Source organism: Phocoena sinus, chromosome 4 (assembly GCF_008692025.1).
Source record: "Phocoena sinus isolate mPhoSin1 chromosome 4, mPhoSin1.pri, whole genome shotgun sequence".
NCBI classification, from domain to species: Eukaryota; Metazoa; Chordata; class Mammalia; order Artiodactyla; family Phocoenidae; genus Phocoena; species Phocoena sinus.
The window spans coordinates 5622473-5647511 of record NC_045766.1 but is presented as its reverse complement, the minus strand read 5'-3'; positions in this window follow the sequence as shown (position 1 = coordinate 5647511).

Here is a 25039-nt window from a genome sequence, read left to right as displayed (position 1 = left end):
GATACATTTAAAAATTAATTTAGTTTATATATGAATATTAATTGGAAATTCAAATTAAAGCAATCCCATTTGCAATGTCATTTAAGGAATACATTTAACAAATTATATAAAGTCTCAAAAAATAAATTTAACAAATGATAAAATACATAACATTTCCTGAGAGAAATAAAGAATACTAAATGACTGGAGAGATATATCATGATTATGAATTGCAACACTCGATATGGCTATCGATTCTCTACAAACATTCTTCCAAAACTGCAATTCTAGTCAAAATATCCGCAGGCTACTTTTTGTAGAAAGTGACAAACTGATCTCAAATTTATATAGAAATACAAAAGACCTAGAATGGTTAAAGCAATTTTGACAAAGTAAAAACAAATTGGAGGACTTATAATATCTGATTTCAAGACAGTATACATTAACAGTAATCAAGACTGGGTGTATTGGTGTTAGGGTAGACAAATTGGGACAGATTACAAAAGACCCATTCTATGTAGCCTGTTCATTTTCAGACAAGGGGCCAAGATAATTTAACTAGGAAAGGATAGTCATTTCAACATTGCTTTTTTTTTTTTACATCTTTATTGGAGTATAATTGCTTTACAATGGTGTGTTAGTTTCTGCTTTATAACAAAGTAACTCAGTTATACATATACATATGTTCCCAAATCTCATCCCTCTTGTGTCTCCCTCCCTCCCACACTCCCTATCCCACCCCTCTAGGTGGTCACAAAGCACCGAGCTGATTTCCCTGTGCTATGTGGCTGCTTCCCACTAGCTTTCTACCTTACGTTTGGTAAAGTATATATCTCCATGTCACTCTCTCACTTTGTCACAGCTTACCCTTCCCCCTCCCCATATCCTCAAGTCCATTTGCTAGTAGGTCTGTGTCTTTATTCCTGTCTTACCCCTAGGTTCTTCATGACATTTTTTTTCTTAAATTCCATACATATGTGTTAGGATACAGTATTTGTCTTTCTCTTTCTGACTTACTTCACTTTGTATGACAGACACTATGTCCATCCACCTCACTACCAATAACTCAATTTCTTTCCTTTTTAGGGCTGAGTAATATTCCATTGAATATATGTGCCATATCTTCTTTATTGATTCATCTGATGATGGACACTTAGGTTGTTTCCGTCTCCTGGCTATCGTAAATAGAGCTGCAATGAACATTTTGGTACATGACTCTTTTTGAATTATGGTTTTCTCAGGGTATATGCTCAGTAGTGGGATTGCTGGGTCGTATGGTAGTTCTATTTGTAGTTTTTTAAGGAACTTCCATACTGTTCTGCACAGTGGCTGTATCAATTTATAATCCCACCAACAGTGCAAGACTGTTCCCTTTACTCCACACCCTCTCCAGCATTTATTCTTTCTAGATTTTTTGATGACGGCCATTCTGACTGGTGTGAGATAATATCTCATCGCAGTTTTGATTTGCATTTCTCTAATGATTAATGATGTTGAACATTCTTTCATGTGTTTGTTAGCAGTCTGTATATCTTCTTTGGAGAAATATCTATTTAGGTCTTCTGCCCATTTTTGGATTGGGTTTTTTTTTTTTTTTTTTATTGAGCTGCATGAGCTGCTTGTAAATTTTGGAGATTAATCCTTTGTCAGTTGCTTCAATTGCAAATATTTTCTCCTATTCTGAGGGTTGTCTTTTGGTCTTGTTTATGGTTCCTTTGATGTGCAAAAGCTTTGAAGTTTCATTAGGTCAAATTTGTTTATTTTTGTTTTTATTTCCATTTCTCTAGGAGGTGGGTCAAAAAGGATCTTGCTGTGATTTATGTCATAGAGTGTTCTACCTATGTTTTCCTCTAAGAGTTTGATAGTTTCTGGCCTTACATCTAGGTATTTAATCCAATTTGAGCTTATTTTTGTGTATGGTGTTAAGGAGTGTTCTAATCTCATAATTTTACATGTACCTGTCCAGTTTTCCCAGCACCACATATTGAAGAGGCTGTCCTTTCTCCACTGTACATTCCTGCCTCCTTTATAAAAGATAAGGTGACCATATGTGCGTGGGTTTATCTCTGGGCTTTCAATCCTGTTCCATTGATCTATATTTCTGGTTTTGTGCCAGTACCATACTGTCTTGATTACTGTAGCTTTGTAGTATAGTCTGAAGTCAGGGAACCTGATTCCTCCAGCTCCGTTTTTCTTTCTCAAGATTGATTGGGCTATTCAGGGTCTTTTGTGTTTCCATACAAATTGTGGATTTTTTGTTCTAATTCTGTGAAAAATGCCAGTGGTAGTTTGATAGGAATTGCATTGAATCTGTAGATTTCTTTGGATAGTAGAGTCATTTTCACAATGTTGATTCTTCCAATCCAAGAACATGGTATATCTCTCCATCTATTTATATTATCTTTAATTTCTTTCAAGTGTCTCCTAAGTTTTTGCATACAGGTCTTTTGTCTCCTTAGGTAAGTTTATTCCTGGATATTTTAATCTTTTTGTTGCAATGGTAAATGGGTGTGTTTCCTTAAATTGTCTCTCAGATTTTTTATCATTAGTTTATAGGAATGCCAGAGATTTCTGTGCATTAATTTTGTATCCTGCTATTTTATCATATTCATTGATTATCTCTAGTAGTTTTCTAGTAGCATCTTTAGGGTTCTTTATATATAGTATCATGTCATCTGCAAACAGTGACAACTTTACTTCTTCTTTTCCAGTTTGGATGCCTTTTATTTCCTTTTCTTCTCTGATTGCTGTGGCTAAAAGTTCCAAAACTATGTTGAATAAGAGTGGTGAGAGTGGGCAACCTTGTCTTGTTCCTGATCTTGGTGGAAATGCTTTCAGTTTTTCACCATTGAGGACGATGTTGTCTGTGCGTTTGTCATATATGGCCTTCATTATGTTGAGGAAAGTTCCCTCTATGCCTACTTTCTAGTGGGTTTTTATCATAAATGGGTGTTGAATTTTGTCAAAAGCTTTCTCTGCATCTATTGAGATGACCATATGTTTTTTCTCCTTTAGTTTGTTAATATGGTGCATCCCATTGATTGATTTGTGTATATTGAAGAATCCTTGCATTCCTGGAATAAAGCCCACTTGATCATGGTATATGATCCTTTTAATGTGCTGTTGGATTCTGTTTGCTAGTATTTTGTTGAGTATTTGCATCAACAGTATTTGCAATCTATGTTCAATAGTATTTGCTTCTATGTTCATCAGTGATATTGGCCTGTAGTTTTCTTTCTTTGTGACATCCTTGTCTGGTTTTGGTATCAGGATGATGGTGGCCTCGTAGAATGAGTTTGGGAGTGTTCCTTCCTCTGCTACATTTTGGAAGAGTTTTAGAAGGATAGGGGTTAGCTCTTCTCTAAATGTTTGATGGAATTCGCCTGTGAAGCCATCTGGTCCTGGGCTTTTGTTTGATGGAACATTTTTAATCACAGTTTCAATTTCAGTGCTTGTGATTGGTCTGTTCATATTTTCTCTTTCTTCCTGATTCAGTTTGGCAGCTTGTGCATTTCTAAGAATTTGTCTATTTCTTCCAGGTTGTCCATTTTATTGGCATAGAGTTCCTTGTAGTAATCTCTCATGATCTTTTGTATTTCTGCAGTGTCAGTTGTTACTTCTCCTTTTTCATTTCTAATTCTATTGATTTGAGTTTTCTCCCTTTATTTCCTGATGAGTCTGGGTAATGGTTTATCAATTTTGTTTATCTTCTCAAAGAACCAGCCTTTAGTTTTATTGATCTTTGCTATTGTTTCCTTCATTTCTTTTTCATTTATTTCTGATCTGATCTTTATGATTTCTTTCCTTCTGGTAACTTTGGTGATTTTTGTTCTTCTTTCTCTAATTGCTTTAGGAGCAAGTTTAGGTAGTTTATTCGAGATGTTTCCTGTTTTTTAAGGTAGGATTGTATTGCTATAAACTTCCCTCTTAGAACTGCTTTTGCTGCATCCCATAGATTTTGGGTCGTCGTGTCTCCATTGTCATTTGTTTCTAGGTATTTTTTTTATTTCCTCTTTGACTTCTTCAGTGATCACTTCGTTATTAAGTAGTGTATTGTTTAGCCTCCATATGTTTGTATTTTTTACAGACCTTTTCCTGTAATTGATATCTAGTCTCGTCGCGTAGTGGTTGGAAAAGATACTTGATAAAATTTCAATTTTCTTAAATTTACCAAGGCTTCATTTGTGACCCAAGATATGATCTATCCCGGAGAACGTTCCATGAGCACTTGAGAAAAATATGTATTCTGCTGTTTTTGGATGGACTGTCCTATAAATATCAATTAAGTCCATCTTGTTTAATCTATCATTTAAAGCTTGTGTTTCCTTATTTATTTTCATTTGCGATGATCTGTCCATTGGTGAAAGTGGGGTGTTAAAGTCCCCTACTATGAATGTGTTACTGTCAATTTCCCCTTTTATGGCTGTTAGTATTTGCCTTTTGTATTGAGGTGCTCCTATGTTGGGTGCATAACTATTTACAATTGTTATATCTTCTTCTTGGATCGATCCCTTGATCATTATGTAGTGTCCTTCTTTGTCTCATCTAATAGTCTTTATTTTAAAGTCTATTTTCTGATATGAGAATTGCTACTCCAGCTTTCTTTTGGTTTCCATTTGCATGGAATATCTTTTTCCATCCCCTCACTTTCAGTCTGTATCTGTCCCTAGGTCTGAAGTGGGTCTCTTGTAGACAGCATATATATGGGTCTTGTTTTTGTATCCATTCAGCCAGTCTGTGTCTTTTTAGTGTGAACATTTAGTCCATTTACATTTAAGGTAATTATCGATATATATGTTCCTATTCCCATTTCCTTAATTGTTTTGGGTTTGTTATTGTAGGTCTTTTCCTTCTCTTGTGTTTCTTGCCTAGAGAAGATCCTTTACCATTTGTTGTAAAGGTGGTTTGGTGGTGCTGAACTCTCTCAGCTTTTGCTTGTCTGTAAAGGTTTTAATTTCTCCATCAAATCTGAGTGAGATCCTTGCTGGGTAGAGTAATCTTGGTTGTAGGTTTTTCTCCTTCATCACTTTAAATATGTCCTGCCACTCCCTTCTGGCTTGCAGAGTTTCAACTGAAAGATCAGCTGTTAACCTTATGGGGATTCTCTTGTGTGTTATTTGTTCCTTTTCCCTTGCTGCTTTTAATATGTTTTCTTTGTATTTAATTTTTGACAGTTTGATTAATATGTGCCTTGGCATATTTCTCCTTGGATTTATCCTGTATGGGTCTCTCTGTGCTTCCTGGACTTGATTAATTATTTCCTTTCCCATATTAGGGAAGTTTTCAACTATAAGCTCTTCAAATATTTTCTCAGTCCCTTTCTTTTTCTCTTCTTCTTCTGGAACCCCTATAATTCGAATGTTGGTGCGTTTAATGTTGTCCCTGAAGTCTCTGAGACTGTCCTCAGTTCTTTTCATTCTTTTCTCTTTATTCTGCTCTGCAGTAGTTATTTCCACTATTTTATTTTCCAGGTCACGTATCTGTTCTTCTGCCTCAGTTACTCTGCTATTGATCTCTTTTAGAGTATTTTTAATTTCATTTATTGTGCTGTTCATCATTGCTTGTTTCATCTTTAGTTCTTCTAGGTCCTTGTTAAATGTTTCTTGCATTTTCTCTCTTCTATTTCCAAGATCTTGGATAACTTTACTATCATTATTCTGAATTCTTATTCAGGTAGACTACCTATTTCCTCTTCATTTTTTAGGTCTGGTGAGTTTTTATCTTGCTCCTTCATCTGCTGTGTGTTTTTCTTTCTTCTCATTTTGCTTAACTTACTGTGTTTGGGGTCTCCTTTGTGCAGGCTGCAGGTTCGTAGTTTCCGTTGTTTTAAGTGTCTGTCCCCAGTGGCTCAGGTTGGTTCAGTGGGTTGTGTAGGCTTCCTGGTGGAGGGGACTAGTGCCTGAGTTCTGGTGGATGAGGCAGGATCTTGTCTTTCTGGTGGGCAGGTCCACGTCTGGTAGTGTGTTTTGGTGTGTCTGTGACCGTATTATGATTTTCGGCAGCCTCTCTGCTAATGGGTGGTGTTGTGTTCCTGTCTTGCTAGTTGTTTGGCATAGGATGTCCAGCACTGTAGTTTGCTGGTCGTTGAGTGAAACTGGGTGTTGGTGTTTAGATGGAGCTCTCTGGGATATTTTCACTGTTTGATATTACGTGGAGCTGAGAGATCTCTTGTGGACCAGTGTCCTGAAGTTGGCTCTCCCACCTCAGAGGCACAGCACTGACTCCTGGCCGCAGCACCTAGAGCATTTCATCCACACAGCTCATAAAAGGGAGAAAAAGTAGAAACTAAGAAAGAAAGAAAGAAAGAGAGGAAGGAAGAAAGAGAGAGAAAAATAGGATTAAAAAAAGAAAATAAAGTAAGATAAAATAAAATAAAGTTATTAAAATAAAAAATAATTATTAAGAAAAAAAATTTTTTTGAAAGTAAATAAAAACAAAAAAAAAAACAATGGACAGATAGAACCCTAGCACAAACGGTGAAAGCAAAGCTATACAGACAAAATCTCACACAGAAGCATACACACACACACTCACAGAAAGAGGAAAAGGGGAAAAAATTATAAATCTTGCTCTCAAAGTCCACCTCCTCAATTTGGGATGATTCGTTGTCTATTCAGGTATTCCACAGATGCAGGGTATATCAAGTTGATTGTGGAGATTTAATCCACTGCTCCTGAGGCTGCTGGGAGAGATTTCCCTTTCTCTTCATTGTCTGAACAGCTCCCAGGGCTCAGCTTTAAATTTGACCCTGTCTCTGCGTGTAGGTTGCCGGAAGGCATCTGTTCTTTGCTCAGACAGGATGGGGTTAAAGGAGCCGCTGATTCGGGGGCTCTGGCTCACTCAGGCCGGGGGGAGGGAGGGGCACGGAGTGCGGGGAGGGCCTGCGGCTGCAGAGGCCAGCGTGACGTTGTACCAGCCTGTGGCACACCGTACGTTTTCCCGGGGAAGTTGTTCCTGGATCCAGGGACCCTGGCAATGGCGGGCTACACAGGCTCCCCAGAAGGGGAGTTTGGTAGTGACCTATGCTCACACACAGGCTTCTTGGTGGCAGCAGCAGCAGCCTTAGCGTCTCTTGCCTGTCTCTGGGGTCCGCGCTTATAGCCAAGGTTCGCGCCCGTCTCTGGAGCTCCTTTAAGCAGCGCTCTTAATCCCCTCTCCTCCCGCACCAGGAAACAAAGAGGGAAGAAAAAATCTCTTACCTCTTTGTCAGGTCCAGACTTTTCCCCAGACTCCCTCCCGGCTAGCCATGGTGCACTAACCCCCTGCAGGCTGTGTTCATGCCGCCAGCCCCAGTCCTCTCCTGGCGCTCTGACCGAAGCCCAAGCCTCAGCTCCCAGCCTCGCCCACCCTGGCGGGTGAGCAGACAAGCCTCTCGGGCTGGTGAGTGCCGGTCGACACCGATCCTCTCTGCGGGAATCTCTCCACTTTGCCCTCTGCACACCTGTTGCTGTGCTCTCCTCAATGGCTCCGAAGCTCCCCCCTCCACCACCCACAGTCTCCTCCCACAAAGGGGCTTCTAGAGTGTGGAAACCATTCCTCCTTCACGGCTCCCTCCCACTGGTGCATGTCGCATCCTTATCCTTTTGTCTCTGTATATTCTTTTTTCTTTTGCCCTACCCAGGTACATGGGGGAGTTTCTTGCCTTTTGGGAAATCTGAGGTCTTTTGCCAGCGTTCAGTGGGTGTTCTGTAGGAGTTGTTCCACGTGTAGATGTATTTCTGATATATCTGTGGGGAGGAAGGTGATCTCCGCATCTTACTCTTCCGCCATCTTCCCCCTCTCTTCCCTCATTAGTTTTAAGACTGTAAAAAAAGGAAAAGAATAATGCATTTATCCTTCCCTTTCAATATGAACTGTGTCATGGAGTAAACAAATAAGAGGTTAAGAGTCTCTTTAAAGAATTATTTCAGCTAATAAATGAAAAAGTAATAATAGAAATAGGATATTGCAGTCTTGCGATGTATATGCCATTGCATATGTATATGACAATGTATGTGTATTTTATATGTCATTTGACAATCTTTAATGACTTAACAGATATATAGCTGCTAATATCACAACATGAGAGGTAACTAGACATTTATAGCCCTGATGAAAGAACTCAACATTATCGCTAAGGTAACAATGCCAAAAACCAAACCAAATCCAAAGCAATTTAAAATTTGATCAACATTCTAAATTTAGCTGTCAAGTTATAGGATACACAGAGCACAGAGGACCATATTAAACACAATGAGGATGCAGTCAGCAAATCTAAACCATGGTGAATCCATAGGACTACATTTCTTAAACAAGTAAATTCCAAGAAAAGAAAGAGGGAGAAAGAGACAGACACAGAAAGACAGAGGAAACACCTAGAAAGAAAAAAAAAGAGACTTGGAAGTATCAAACAATTGTACTGTATGGACATTATTTAGAGACTGGTTCAAGCAAAGAAAACGTAAACATAAAAGATCATTGACGTTTAATGATACAACTGTAAATTTGAACTGTCTGCATATTTGATGATACTAAGAAATTTCTGTTAAATTTTAGATGTTATCATGATAATACGAGGCTACATTAATGAGGTCTCATATAAAATGTTTTACAAATGAAACTATATAGTGTTTGATATTTTACTTTAAAAAAGGAGGATGTGGAAAGTGGGTGGGAATTAAAATGGAACAAGTTTGGCCATGCAATGATAACAGCTGGTTGGTGGTACAGGTTCATTTTACCATTCTGTCTAGTTTTGTACATGCCTGAAGTGTTCCATAATTAAAGGTTAAAATAATAATAAGTAAAAATGTTGCTCTTGGAGCCAGCAGAGTGCATAAATGACATCCATGGGAAACTTCCTATCTCCTCTTTTTCCTGGGCTTTCACTGGGGATATTTTTATCTCTCTTTCTTCAGGAATATCTTTCCATTTAACATGCCATATTTGCTCAGAGCTGCTCAGTTCCTTCTCATGAGACATCAGTCTTAGATGTAATTTATTGCCTGTTATTTTCATGTCATTCATAGAGCTTGTCAGCCTTTCCTTGTGTTTATTATAATAGATCAAACCCTTTCCCTGGGACCATCTGGAGCTCTTCTCCTTAATAACATTGCTTTCAACCCCTACCAGACCTGAAGTGGTTGTGAGCATGCTCCTAGGCTAAAATAGACATCTATTTCATGGCCAAAATGTAAAGTCTATTTAGTTGAGCATTGTGAGATCAATTTGTTATGGGCCTTTGTTTACATCAGTGTATTTTAATAGGCACAGATATGCACTGGTTTTTAAATACGCCCTTGTCATCCCTAATTGCAATACCACGTATTGTGCTGTTCTGGTAAACACCTGTTTTAGAAGCAGTCATTGCATCCAAAATTCAGCTACCTCTGCCACATGTTTCTAATAGACAACACCAGTCACTTGGCTATAAATGACAGTCATTTTAAGTCCTCTGTAATCATTGAGCCCCCAAGAATTTAAAAGCAAAAGTTAACTTATTTGGCAATACCTAAAATCATGAAGTTGTCTATTCTGAATGTGAGCTCAGTTCTACTAAGCCAGATGGACTGGTGAGCAAGAAAATAATTAACTTCTAGAAAATGGAGAGAATAGTGTCATAATTCACTAAGTTTTTGAACAAAGCCAGTGGTATGTTTTTATTAGGTTTCAGGAGCAATTTGATTCTTTAACAGTGAGGACTTTATTCAATTTTGCTCTATTACACTATTTTTTGCCAAGATTACTCAATTTCAGGGTCCAAAAATTAGAAAATTAGATTTTCAGTTACATTAAACCATGAACTTAATCACTCTCTTCTAACTTGAGATGCACATTTCCTTGCAATTGATCCATTCAATAATTTTATTACATGTTCTTCCTCTCTTAAGATCTTGGCAATTTTGAACATAGTCAAGGTCATGAAAATATTTACATAGAGTTGCTAAGTCCAAGGGGGCAACATTATATTGGATCCCTTAGACTACATAGAACACAGTGAAAATAGTGCTCCTTGGAGTTGGACAAAGTGGTGGCACTGTTATTAAGAATGTATAGAAGCAAATAGCTCCTAAAATAGACTTAATTTTTGTGTCCCTCCAGAATTCATATATTGAAACTCCAACCCTCTGTGTGATGGTGTTAGGAGGTGGGACCTTTGGGAGGTGATTAAGTCATGAGGGTGAAGCCTTCATGAATGGGATTAATGCCTTTTTGGGGAGCTGAAGAGACCAAAATTCTCCCCTTCACCACATGAAGACACAGTGAGAAGATGGCAGTCTATGTACCAGTAAGCAGGTCCTCATTAGAAACCAAATCTACCAACAACTTGATCCTGGACTTCCGGAGCTGTGAAACATACATTTCTGTTGTTCATAAGCCATGTAGTCTATGATTTTTATTAGGGTAGCCCAAATGGACTAAAACAGCTCCCCTAAAATGGAACAAGTCATTGTTCCAATTTCTACAAAATTGCTAGGAAACATTCTAAAGTGCACCACCTCCTCCAACAGTGAATTATGTTTGAACTTCACAGCACATTTTCTCTTTGATTGGAAACATGGATTTTGCAACAAACTTAATTAAAGGTAAAATGTTTCTATAACCAAATAAGACATGTGATATTTAAACTATAATGGTTCCTGTTTAAAAATAATTGTTGGTTTGTTTCCAAGGCTGTGAGGGGAATACGGTAGAAATTTAAATGGCAGGCTTGAGGAAAGAGGTCAAATGTTGCCACAGGCAAATGGAACGTGGAGTTTTTAAAAGCTTCCTTGCTACACTGAGCTCTGAAGCTCTTATTTTTAAGAGGGTTCTAAAGTTGGCAATCAAAATTCTCCCATCCTTAAATGAAAAGCAGTGAACTTAATAATGCTCTCAACAATAAATATACTGGAGTAGGTATTTTGTCTACTTTACAGCTGGATAATCTGATCACAAACCCCCAGGAGAAAGAAAGAAAATGCATCTGGAAAAATGTTTTTGAAAGTGAGGACTTGGCTCTCCTCACACATATTTCCTTTAGCTTCATCACAGAAAGCTGCAGTTATTTCAGATACTTAAAAAATATTCCTTTTGGCCAATGACTTTTCCCATTTCCCACATATGTTCACAAGTTTGTATATCTTCTGTTGGTCAAATCACAGCTTCGTTGGTTTTCTGTAGTTGGCTAATACAAAACTATCTTCAAAACATGATGTCTAGTATGATGAATCTGACAGGTCTGTCACATACGCCTCTGGAAAGGGGGAGAAATACACATTTCTTTTCTGTTTTCATTATCTTAATGATAATCAGAGCTTCTGCTTGCTGGTCAAGTGCAAGAGAGAATTCCTGCCTACCTACTATTCTAATAAGAGTTGCCTGTGTATGAGTGAAGACAAAATCTCACCAACCCTTAACACATCAATCGTGTGACTACAGAGCTGTTCATCCACATTTTCTGTAAACTTTGGCTCTAAGAGTAAAACCAAATATAAGATTCTAAACTGCTGTGTAAGAGTAAAATCTCCTAATGATTATCTTCAGGATTAGTGAAACTCTCAGTCTCCTCCTGCATAATTTACAATCAATGCCTCTGATCTTAATATCCCAAAATTAAAAAAGCAACTTTCTTGCCCCTCCTGTTGCCTTCAGATTCAAATATAACACAAACTTCTTGACATGGAATAAAAAAGCCTTTTACAATCTGGTTCTAATTATTTTTTGGTCCATGTTTCTGAAACTACAGAGGAATAGATTTCAACATAATGAACAAAAAGATTTTCAACACATAATACAAAAATGGAACTGGTTCCTATACTAGATGGTGGGTTCTCTCTCAGTGGATAACCACTTGATTGTACAGTTTCAGATATGACGGACTTGCAAATGGAAAAATAACATAATAGTTAATAGTCAGATTTCCAAGGTTCAAATCACAACTTCTTGACTTACTGGGTTCATGCACTGAAGCACATTACTTTCATGTATTTATCATCATCATGCTCACTTTATAAAATTGCATGAAGATAAAATCAGATACCATACATAAGTGGGGTAATTATATAATTTACCATCCAAACTGAGTTACGTTTGAGACTGAAGAGGGGATTACTAATAATTAGGTCAAGACAACAGGGGCTCTATCCTGGGCATTCTACAAATAAAACATTTCAAAAATTCCCCGGGGAAGAGACCTTCAAGATGGCGGAGGAGTAAGACATGGAGATCACCTTCCTCCCCACAAATACATCAGAAATACATCTACACGTGGAACAACTCCTACAGAACACCTATTGAACGCTGGCAGAAGACCTCAGACTTCCCAAAAGGCAAGAAAGTCCCCATGTACCTGGGTAGGACAACAGAAAAAAGGAAAAAGAGATGAAAGAATAGGGACGCGACCTGCATCTCAGGGAGAGAGCTGTGAAGGAGGAAAAGTTTCTACACACTAGGAAGCTGCTTCACTGGTGGAGACGGGGGTGGGGGTGGATGGCAGGAAGCTTCAGAGCCACAGAGGAGAATGCAGCAATGGGTGCAGAGAGCAAAGTGGAGAGATTCCCGCACAGAGGATCGGTGCCAACCAGCACTCACCAGCCTGAGAGGCTTGTCTGCTCACCTGCTGGGGCAGGTGGGGGCTGGGAGCTGAGGCCCGGGCTTCGGAGATCAGATCACAGGGAGAAGACTGGGGTTGGCTGCATGAACACAGCCTGAAGGGGGCTAGTGCACCACAGCTAGATGGGAGGGAGTCCAGGAAAAAGTATGGACCTGCCTAAGAGGCAAGAGACCATTGTTTCATGGTGTGTGAGGAGAGGGGATTCAGAGCATTGCCTAAACGAACTCCAGAGAGTGTTGCAAGCCACAGCTATCAGCGCGGACCCCAGAGATGGGCATGAAATGCTAAGGCGGCTGCTGCAGACACAAAGAAGCCTTTGTGCAAGCACAGGTCACTATCCACACCCCGCTTCCGGGGAGCTTGTGTAGCCCGCCACTGCCAGGGTCCCGGGATCCAGGGACAACTTCCCCAGGAGAACACACAGCACGCCTCAGGCTGGTGCAATGTCATGCTGGCCTCTGCTGCCGCAGGCTCACCCCACATCTGTACCCCTCCCTCCCCCTGGCCTGAGTGAGCCAGAGCCCCCAAATCAGCGGCTCCTTTAACCCCATCCTGTCTGAGAGAAGAACAGACGCCCTCCGGCGACCTGCACGCAGAGGCGGGGCCAAATCCAAAGATGAACCCCGGAAGCTGTGAGAACAAAGAAAAGAAAGGAAAATCTCTCCCAGCAGCCTTAGGAGCAGCAGATTAAATCTCCACAATCAACTTGATGTACTCTGCATCTGTGGAATACCTGAATAGACAAAGAATCATCCCAAAATTGAGGTGGTGAACTTTGGGAGCAACTGTAGACTTTGGGTTTGCTTTCTGCATCTAATTTGTTTCTGGTTTTAAGTTTATCTTAATTTAGTATTTAGAGTGTATTATCATTGGTAGATTCATTTATTGATTTGGTTGATCTCTTCCTCTTATATATATATATATTTATTTTAGTGAGTGTGTATGTGTATGTTTCTTTGTGTGATTTTGTCTGTATAGTTTTGCTTTTACTATTTGTCCTAAGGTTCTCTCTGTCTGGTATTTTTTTGTTTTTTTTTTAAGTATAGTTTTTAGTGCTTGATATCACTGGTGGATTTGTTTTTTGGTTTGGTTTCTCTCTTCTTTCTTTCTTTTTTGTTTCTTTTTTAAATTATTTTTAATATTTTTTATTTTTAACAATTTTTTAATTTTAATTATTTTATTTTATTTCTATCTTTCTTCCTTTTCTTCTCTCTTTTCTTCTGAGCTGTGTGGCTCACAGGGTCTTGGTGCTCTGGCCAGGTGTCAGGCCTGTGCCTCTTAGGTGAGAGAGCAGAGTTCAGGTCTCCACCAGAGACATCCTGGCTCCACATAATATCAAATGGCAAAAGCTCTCCCAGAGATCTCCATCTCAATGCTAAGACCCAGCTGAACACAACATCTACCAAGCTACAGTGCTGGACACCCTATACCAAACAACTAGCAAGACAGGAACACAACACCACCCATTAGCAGAGAGGCTGCCTAAAATCATAATAAGGTCACAGACACCTCAAAACACAACACCAGATGTGCTCCTGCTCACCAGAAACAAAAGATCCAGCCTCATCCACCAGAACACAGGCACTAGTCCCATCTACCAGGAGGTCTACACAACCCACTGAACCAACCTTAGCTATTGGGGGCAGACACCAAAAACAATGGGAACTACAAACGTGCAGCCTGTGAAAAGGAGACCCCAAACACAGTAGGTTAAGCAAAATGAGAAGATAGAGAAACACACAGCAGATGAAGGAGCAAGGTAAAAACCCACCAGACCAAAAAAATAAAGAGGAAATAGGCAGTGTACCAGGAAAATAATTCAGAGTAATGATAGTAAAGATGATCCAAAATCTTGAAAATAGAATGGACAAAATACAAGAAACGTTTAACAAGGACTAGAATAACTAATAAGCAAACAAACAATGAAGAATAACACAATGAATGAAATTTAAAATATTCTAGAAGGAATCAAGAGCAGAATAACTGAGGCAGGAGAATGAATAAGTGACCTGGAAGATAAAATAGTAGAAATAACTACTGCAGAGCAGAATAAAGAAAAAAAGGATGAAAAGAATTGAGGACATTCATAGAGACATCTGAGACAATATTAAATGCACCAACACTCAAAAAATAGGGGTCCCAGAAGAAGAAGAGAAAAAGAAAGGGAAGGAGAAAATATTTGAAGAGATTATAATGGAAAACTTCCATTATATGGGAAAGGAAATTGTCAATCAAGTCCAGGAAGCACAGAGAGTCCCACACAGGATAAATCCTAGGAGAAACATTCCAAGACACATATTAATCAAACTATCAAAAATTAAATACAGGGCTTCCCTGGTGGCACAGTTGTTGAGAGTCTGCCTGCTGATGCAGGGGATGTGGGTTCGTGCCCTGGTCCGGGAAGATCCCACATGCCGCGGAGTGTCTGGGCCCGTGAGCCATGGCCACTGAGCCTGCGCATCCGGAGCCTGTGCTCCACAACGGGAGAGGCCACAACAGTTAGATGCCTGCGTACCGCAAAAAAGCAAACAAACAAACAAACAAAAAAATTAAATACAAAGAAAAAATATTAAAAGCAGCAAGGGAAAAACAACAAATAATATACAAGGGAATCCCCATAAGGTTAACAGCTGAACAATCAACAGAAACTCTGCAAGCCAGAAGGGAGTGGCAAGACATATTTAAAGTGATGAAAGGGAAAAACCTACAACCAAGATTACTCTACCCAGCAAGGATCTCATTCAGATTTGACAGAGAAATTAAAACCTTTACAGACAAGCTAAGAGAATTCATCACCACCAAACCAGCTTTACAACAAATGCTAAAGGAACTTCTCTAGGCAGAAAACACAAAAGAAGGAATAGACCTACAAAAATAAATCCAAAACAATTAAGAAAATTGTAATAGTAACATACATTTCAATAACTACATTAAATGTAAGTAGATTAAATGCTCCAACTAAAAGACATGCACTGGCTGAATGGATACAAAAACAAGACCCGTATATATGCTGTCTACAAGAGACCCACTTCAGACCTAGGGACACATACAGACTGAAAGTGAGGAGATAGAAAAAGATATTCCATGCAAATAGAAATCAAAAGAAAGCTGGAATAGCAATTCTCATATCAGACAGAATAGATTTTAAAATAAAGACTATTACAAGAGACGAAGAAGGACACTATGTAATGATAAAGGGATCAATCCAAGAAGAAGTTATAACAATTGTAAATATATATGCACCCAAAATAGGAGCACCTCAATACATAAGGAAAATACTAACAGCCATAAAATGGGAAATCGACAGTAACACAATCGTAGTAGTGGACTATAACACCCCACTTTCACCAATGGACAGATCATCCATAATGAAAATAAATAATGATACACAAGCTTTAAAGGATACATTATACAAGATGGACTTCATTGATATTTATAGGACATTCCATCCAAAACAAACAGAATACACTTTCTTCTCAAGTACTCATGGAACATTCTCCAGGATAGATCATATCGTGGGTCACAAATCAAGACTTGGTAAATTTAACAAAATCGAAATTGTATCAAATATTTTTCCAACAACAACTCTATGAGACTAGATATCAATTACAGAAAAAAACTGTTAAAAATGAAAGCACGTGGAGGCTAAACAATACAACACTAAATAACCAAGAGATCACTGAAGAAATCAAAGAGGAAATCCAGAAATACCTAGAAACAAATGACAATGAAAACACGATGAACCAAAACCTATGGGATGCAGCAAAAGCAGTTCTAAGAGAGAATTTTATAGCAATACAATCCTACCTCAAGAAACAAGAAACATCCCAAATAAACAACTTAATCTTACACCTAAAGCAATTAGTGAAAGAAGAACAAAAACAACCCAAAGTTAGCAGAAGGAAAGAAATCATAATATCATATCAGAAAGAAATGAAAAAGAAATGAAGGAAACAATAGCAAAGATCAATCAATCTAAAAGCTTGTTGTTTGAGAAGATAAACAAGATTGGTTAACAATCAGCGAGACTCATCAAAAAAAAAAAATGTAGAAGACTCAAATCAATAGAATTAGAAATGAAAAAGAAGTAAAAACTGACATTGCAAGACGACAAAGGATCATGAGAGATTACTACAAGCAACTATATGCCAATAAAATGGACAACCTAGAATAAATGGACAAATTCCTAGAAAAGCATAACGTTCCAAGGCTGAACCAGGAAGAAATAGAAAATATAAACAGACCAATCACAAGCACTGAAATTGAAACTGTGATTTAAAATCTTCCAACAAACAAAAGCCCAACAAAACTTCACAGGTGAATTCTATCAAACATTTGGAGAAGAGTTAACACCTATCCTTCTCAAACTCTTCCAAAATATAGCAGAGGGAGGAACATTCCCAAACTCATTCTACAAGGCCACCATCACCCTGATATGAAAACGAGGCAAAGATGTCACAAAGAAAGGAAACTCCAGACCAATATCACTGAAGAATATAGATGCAAAAATCCTCAACAAAATACCAACAAAAAGAATCCAACAGCACATTAAAAGGATCATACACCATGATCAAGTGAGTTTTATCCCAGGAATGCAAGGATTCCTCAATATACGCAAATTAATTACATTAACAAATTGAAGGAGAAAAACCATATGATCATATCAATAAATGCAGAAAAAGTTTTTGACAAAATTCAACACTCATGTATGATTTAAACCCTCCAGAAAGTAGGCATAGAGGGAACTTACCTCAACATTATAAAGGCCATATCTGACAAACCTACAGCCAACATCGTTCTCAATGGTGAAAAACTGAAAGCATTTCCACTAAGATCAGGAACAAGACAGGGTTGCCCACTCTCACCACTATTATTCAACATAATTTTGGAAGTTTTAGCCACAGCAATCAGAGAAGAAAAAGAAATAAGAGGAATCCAAATAAGAAAAGAAGAAGTAAAACTGTCACTGTTTGCAAATGACATGATACTATACATAGAGAATCCGCAAGATTCTACCAGAAAACTACTAGAGCTAATCAATGACTTTGGTAAAATAGCAGGATACAAAATTAATGCACAGAAATCTCTTGCATTCCTATACACTAATGATGAAATCTCTGGAAGAGAAATTAAGGAAACAATCTCATTTACCACTGCAACAAAAAGGATAAAATACCTAGGAATAAACCGATCCAAGGAGACAAAAGACCTGTATGCAGAAAATAATAAGATACTGCTGAAAGAAATTAAAGACGATACAAACAGGTGCAGAGATATACCATGTTCATAAATTGGAAGAAACAACATTGTGAAATGACTATACTACCCAAAGCAGTCTACAGATTCAATGCAATATGTATCAAATTGCCAATGGCATTTTGCACAGAACTAGAACAAAAAATTTCACAATCTGTATGGAAACACAAAAGACTCCAAATAGCTAAAGCAATCTTGAGAATGAAAAACGGAGCTGGAGGAATCAGGCTCCCAGACTTCAGACTCTACTACAAAGCTACAGTAATCAAGACAGTATGGTATTGGCACAAAAACAGGAATATAGGTCAATGGAACAGGATAGAAAGTCCAGAGATAAACCCACACACATATGGTCAACTTATTTTTGAGAAAGGAGGAAAGAATATATACAATGGAGAAAAGACAGCCTCTTCAATAAGTGGTGCTGGGAAAACTGGACAGCTACATGGAAAAGAATGAAATTAGAACACTCCTTAACACCATACACAAAAATAAACTCAAAATGGATTAAAGACCTAAATGTAAGGTCAGACACTATCAAAGTCTTAGAGGAAAACATAGGCAGAACACTCTATGACATAAATCACAGCAAGATCCTTTTTGACCCACCTCCTAGAGAAATGGAAATAAAAACAAAAATAAACAAATGGGACCTAATGAAACTTCAAAGCTTTTGCAAAGCAAAGGAAAACATAAACAAGACAAAAAGACAACCCTCAGAATGGGAGAAAATATTTACAAATGTAATAACTGACAAAGGATTAATCTCCAAACTTTAGAAGCAGCTCATACAGCTCAATATGAAAAAACAAGAAGCCCAATCCAAAATTGGGTAGAAGACCTAAATAGACATTTCTCCAAAGAAGATATACATATTGCCAACAAACACATGAAATGATGCTCAACATCACTAATCATTAGAGAAATGAAAATCAAAACTACAATGTGGTTTCTCCTCACACCAGTCAGAGTGGCCATCACAAAAAAATCTACAAACAATAAATGCTGCAGAGAAGGGAACCCTCTTGCACTGTTGGTGGGAATGTAAGTTGATACAGCCACTATGGAGAACAGTATGGAGGTTCCTTAAAAAACTAAAAATAGAACTACGACATGACCCTGCAATCTCACTACTGGGCATATACCCTGAGAAAACCATAATTCAAAAATAGTCATGTTCCACCATATTCATTGGAGCACCATTTACAATAGCCAGGACATGGAAGCAACCTAAGTGTCCACCAATAGATGAATTAATAAAGAAGATGTGGCACATATATGCAATGGACTATTACTGAACCATAAAAAGAAAGGAAATTGAGTTGTTTGTAGTGAGGTTGATGGACCTAGAGTCTTTCATAGAGAGTGGAGTAAGTCAGAAAGAGAAAAACAAATACCGTTTACTAACACATATATATGGAATAAAAAGAAATGGTTCTGAAGAACCTAGGGGCAGGACAGGAATAAAGACACAGACATAGTGAATGGACTTCAGGACACAGAGAGGTGGAAGGGTAAGCTGGGACAAAGTGAGAGAGTGGCATGGACATATATACACTACCAAATGTAAAATAGATAGCTAGTGTGAAGCAGCCACATAGCACAGGGAGATCAGCTTGGTGCTTTGTGACCACCTAGGGGCTTTGCTTTGATTCCCTTCTCTTTATCTCTTATGTATCTATTGGAGGTTTTTACTTTGTGGTTACCATGACTCTTACATAAAACATCTTATAGATAAAACAGTCTATTTTAAGCTAATAGAAACCAGCTGAAGTTGGTACAAAACCTGGGCCCATGTTAGTTGGCCTATCACTGGGCCCACCTGGGAACCTTGGTTCACATGTGACCACTTGGAGCCTGAGTTTGCATGGGCTGATGGAGAGCCTGGTGCCGTGGGAACCAGTCAGGCCTGAGGAAGCTGGTCAGTGTCAGGGTGAGGTGGGAGCTTGGATTTCCTGGAGTTCACTGGGAGCCTGGGATCACAAGAGCTATCTGTGGCTGGGGAAGCTGGCAGATGCCAGAGTGGGTCAGAGGCCTGGGTTTGTGGTGGCCTAGTGGAAGCTTGGTTTGCAGAAGTCACCTGGGGCCATGGGAGCCACCTGGGGTCACTGGAGCCAGCAAGCACCTGAATAAGTCAGGTGCCTAGGTTTACAGGAGTCCACTGGAAGCTACCTAGGGCCCCAGGAGTCAGCCTTGTACCTGAGCATTAATGTGGGGGTTAATAGTAAAGTTGGGCCTTCACCTCATTCTTTTCCTCTCATAGAGAAAGTATCTCCACATTGGGTTGCTTGGACTTGGTGAAGGGGTGATGGGGGTAATGTGAATCTATATTTTCTCCCTTCCTCAATGATTCTTTTCTTATTTCTGTGCTTCACTGAGGTGCTGTAATCTCTTACCTGGAATCTTTAACTCTCATGATGGCATTTTCATACCCAGAAAGTTGTTCAAATTGATAAGCTTGCGATGTGATGGGCATTAGAAATTCTTACACCTCCATTTCTCAGACACCATTCTCCCCAGAAATCCCAATTTAAAAATGAGCAGAAGGCATGAACACACATTGCAGAGTGTGGGCAATGAACAGCATGTTTTGAGTAGAATCCAGGAGCTCATCTGGTTTTGTGGGAGCCATCTACCTTCCAACTAGAAAGACTGGGCCCAAAAAGCTTCCTATAGGTTCAGTAGCTTCCTACACCTGCAAATGGTTTCTCCTCTTTCCAAAATCAGCAGTCCCTGGGAAGAGGAGCAACTACCTAATGTTCTTACTGATGCAGACTTGGGTTCAGTATGGACAGTAGTGAAAACAAAAACTATCTCATTATCATCCTTCCTTTACAAAACAATAATTGTATCAAGAGATGGATCTTGATTTGACAAGAAGCAGACCACCCAGCACCCCCGTGATTAATTACTGTTAAATTAATGGCAATGGAGCCAAGGTTCTGACATCAGGTTACGTGGCAGTTCTATTTGTCAGTGTACTGAGAGGTTTTACTTTTACTTATGTTTTTGTTAGAATGAAATTGGAGGTTGAAGGCTACGTGGCCTATTAGCAAGATTCTATTTTTCACTTTTATTCTAAGTATAGAAAATAAAATCTCTAAGTGCAGGCAAGATGCATTTTCCTATTTCTGGGAATGACACAAAGAGAGCAACTTGGCTTAACCACAGTAAGTTTGATTTTGACTGGGCATTATTAAGACTGTTTTAGTGTCTTAGACATAAAACATTGAAATAGGCTACTGAGGGAGACTGACATAGCTCCACCTTCATAAGTCTCTGAGAACAGAAAAGGAGATAACAAGATATAATACCACTTCAATGGCAAGGAAGATAATTCCAACAAATGGCAAGCCAAGAAAAGGAGGAGAGAGAATGCTTCTCCTTAGTCCTTTGAAAGAGTTACATTGACCTGTTTTAGGTTTTTCTAGAAGAGGGTTACTTCCAAGGTGAAACAAGTCAAAGCCTGTTTTCCTTTTTCAACTGACTGGAGAGAAGAGTGGGTAAAGTGGTGATGGGTAAAGTGGAGCCACTCCATGTGGGCTCTGAACTATAATCCTTTCCATCATCAACAGGAAAGCTCCAAACTGTAGTAACATGGTCTATTGTCAACTACTCCTTTGACTTGGCTAATCTATTAATAATATTCTCTGGGGCTAGAGTGAATGAGGAAGAGAAATCATCCTACTCTACCTCATACTTTTTTTTTTTAACATCCTTATTGGAGTATAATTGCTTTACAATGGTGTGTTAGTTTCTGCTGTATAACAAAGTGAATCAACTATACGTATACATATATCCCCTCCCTCTTGCATCTCCCTCCCACCCTCCCTATCCCATCCCTCTAGGTGGTCACAAAGCACTGAGCTCATCTCCTTGTGCTATGCAGCTCATACATTTTTAGCAGTGGCTTCTATTTTGTCATTCATAAAATGGCTTAAAATAGTGTAATTTTTTTCTTTTTTTGGAAACTTAAAGCTCTGAAAAACTGACTCAGGAGTCTCACTGAGAGTGGAAGTGACAGGGATGGGGCTCCATGCTTCCTACCCCCTGCCTTTCTTTTTAAATAGCTTCAGAGATATAGTTCACATATAATACAAGTTACCCGGTTAAAACATAAATCCCATGATTTTTAGTATATTCACAGATATGTGCGACCATTACCACAGTCAATCTTAGAATATTTTTATCACCTCTAAAAGAAACCCTGTGTCTTTTAGCTATCACCCCTTATGTCCCACCTACCACCCCAGCTCTAGGAAACTGCTAATCTACTTTGCGTCTCTATAGATTTTCCTCCTTGGAAATTTCATATGAACGGAATCACATTACATGTTGTCTTTTGTGACTGGCTTCCTGCACTTAGCATAATGTTTTTACATGTTGTCACTTATATCTGAATTTCATTCCTTTTTATAGCTGAAAATTATTCTATTATAAGTGTCTTTTTAAACATGTGCTTCCAAGTACATTTTTATTTGAAATGAACACGTCTATACTACACTAAATATAAATAAATATATTTGTTTTACATTAAAAATAGTTATTGAATAGGAGTGATCAAGGATCTCTAAGTCCACCACAAATCTGATACTCTTTGAACTTAAAATTCATCTTTTATGTAACCAGAGATCCAATTGAATATTCCTGTTGAGGAAGTGACTGCAACTCCCTTTACTTATAGAACTAAAGAGAAGTTGGGTTAGTGTGTGACCACCTTTGGTAGTGTTTTCATGTTAAAGATAACTGCCCAATCAAGTCTCCCTGCTGAATAAAATATGGTATTCAGAACCTTCCCTGAAAACCTTCAAGTGAGAGAGTAAAGTGATCAAGTCTGTGTTTTCTATAGCCCTTCAGCTTGAATTTAAATTGTGGTTCCATTATTTGCTACCTATAGCAAGATGCTTTCCTATTCTAAGCTTCTGTTTCCTCATTTGTGAAATAAGACAATAATTATATCTGCATCACAGGGCTTTTGGGGAGACAATTTAATGAGAAAATGTATGTGAATTCCAGGCACAGTTTCTGGCATACTGAGTGCTAATAAATATGTGTTGCTATTATTCATATTATTATCTTTTTTGTTATTATTCACACATGAATCCTAATATGTAGTACAGAGCTTATTACATAATAATTGTCCCTCAAATATTTGTTTAAATGAAGGAACAGTTGAATTAAAGAGCTTCACAAGACAGGGGGACTCTATATTTTTCACCTTATTAACTCTGGGTTTCACAACAGAGTTATACATTTTGCATGAGTCATTTGGGGAAGCCACTGGGGGAAGGTCTTCTCAATGACACAATTTACTATTACTGGGGAGATGCGTCAGCTTCTGTCTTGAACCTCTCATTGTCATCTCAGGGAGGAGAGAAGATATGATGTTTCATTTCTATATTAATAAATAGTAATGACATCACATCCCCTCCCTCCCTCCCTCCCTCCCATGATGAGATGACATCAGAATCCTTGGAAGCATTTCTTCTAGAACCAACTGGCTTTGATTTTTTTCTTTCTTTCTTTCTTTTTTTTTTAAGCTGTCAATCCTGAGGACTCAGCAAATTCACAAAGCAAAGGAAGCAATAATTCTCTGGCTAAAAAGCTGCTGAAATTGTTTTTTCTATACCCACTGGTAGAACACAGAGGCAGCTAGACAAAAATGCTGACCCCCCTGCTGCCTGAAACTGTTGGTTTCTGGGGACAGGGGAGTCTGGGCTTCATTCTCTGTTTTTTTTTTGTTTGCTCTTAAGTTCTTGTGGGTGTGTGTGAGTTCCCTTTGATTTTCAAAATTGTAGGCTACCTTAATTTAAGACAGCTAAGTCCAGAGTTGACTTTTAGGAATAAATTACAATTTATTGAAGACTTATTTTTCCTTGCACCTTTCTTGGATACACACCAAAACATAAAATGGGAACTTTTCCAAAAATTGTAGGGGAGAGATGACACACTTCTGCCCTGGTCTCTGAATTCCTGAATCTAACCAATTTAAGAAGCTAAGTAGATAGCTTTTGAGCAAGCATAGGAGTGAAACTTTGGCATTTTGTAAGGAGAATGAATGAAGGAGACAGAGTGAAACTATAGGAAGGAAGGTCTCAGCTGATCGCAGTGGTCTCTGATTCTCTCTCTCCAGTGCCTGTCTTCCTGTGGGCCAGCAGTTCTTCCAGGACTGCTGCTGTCTTCACCCTGCCTGTTCTTTGTGCTCTCTACACCCCCCTAGGTAGAATGGGGACAAATCTCTATTGTGGTCAGCCAAGATAAAAGGAAAGTTTTAGGGAAAAGAAAAGAGGGGAACTAAAAAAAAATGAAACTAAAGAAAACTAATACTTCCCCTGAAAGAATAGAGAAAATACAAAAAAATGAGGAGATGGGGGCCATGGAGATAGAGTCATCATTCTCAGTGCAGTCATACACTGGTAGGTGGCCATGCCTTAGCAGAAACATACCCTGTGGTTTCTTCTCTCTGTTTACCTGAAACATCTGCCCTTATCTCAACCCTGCGTTTGCCCTGAACGTTTTTTTAACTTTTTATCTTATATTGAAGTATAGTTGATTTACAATGTTGTGTTAGTTTCAGGTGTACAACAAAGTGAATCAGTTATACATATACATCTATCTACCCTTTTTTAGATTCTTTTCCCATATAGGCCATTACAGAGTATTAAGTAGAGTTCCCTGTGCTCTACAGTAGGTCCTTGTTGGTTATCCATTTTAAATATAGCAGTGTGTACATGTCAATCCCAAACTCCTTAACTATCCCTCCCCCACCTCGTCCCCCTGGTAACCATAAGTTTGTTCTCTAAATCTGTGAGTCTGTTTCTGTTTTGTAAATAAGTTCATTTGTATCATTTCTTTTTTAGATTACTCATATAGGCAATATCACAATACTTCTCTTTCTCTGTCTGACTTACTTCACTCAGTATGAGTGGATCTCTAGGTCCATCCATGTTGTTGCAAATGGCATTATTTCATTCTTTTTAATGGCTGAGTAATATTCCATTGTTTATATATACTACATCTTCTTGATCTATTCTTCTGTTGATGGACATTTAGGTTGCCCTGGACTTTTATAAGGGATCCTTATGAGTGATTTGCCTAGTTTTGAAGGTGAATAGTAGGTGTTATCATCTTAAAGCCTCTATACTATATGTGAGTCCCTGATACACTATGCTCTAGTTGTGTGATCTTTCTAGGTCACAATTCCATCAATAACAATAGACCAAAATTCTA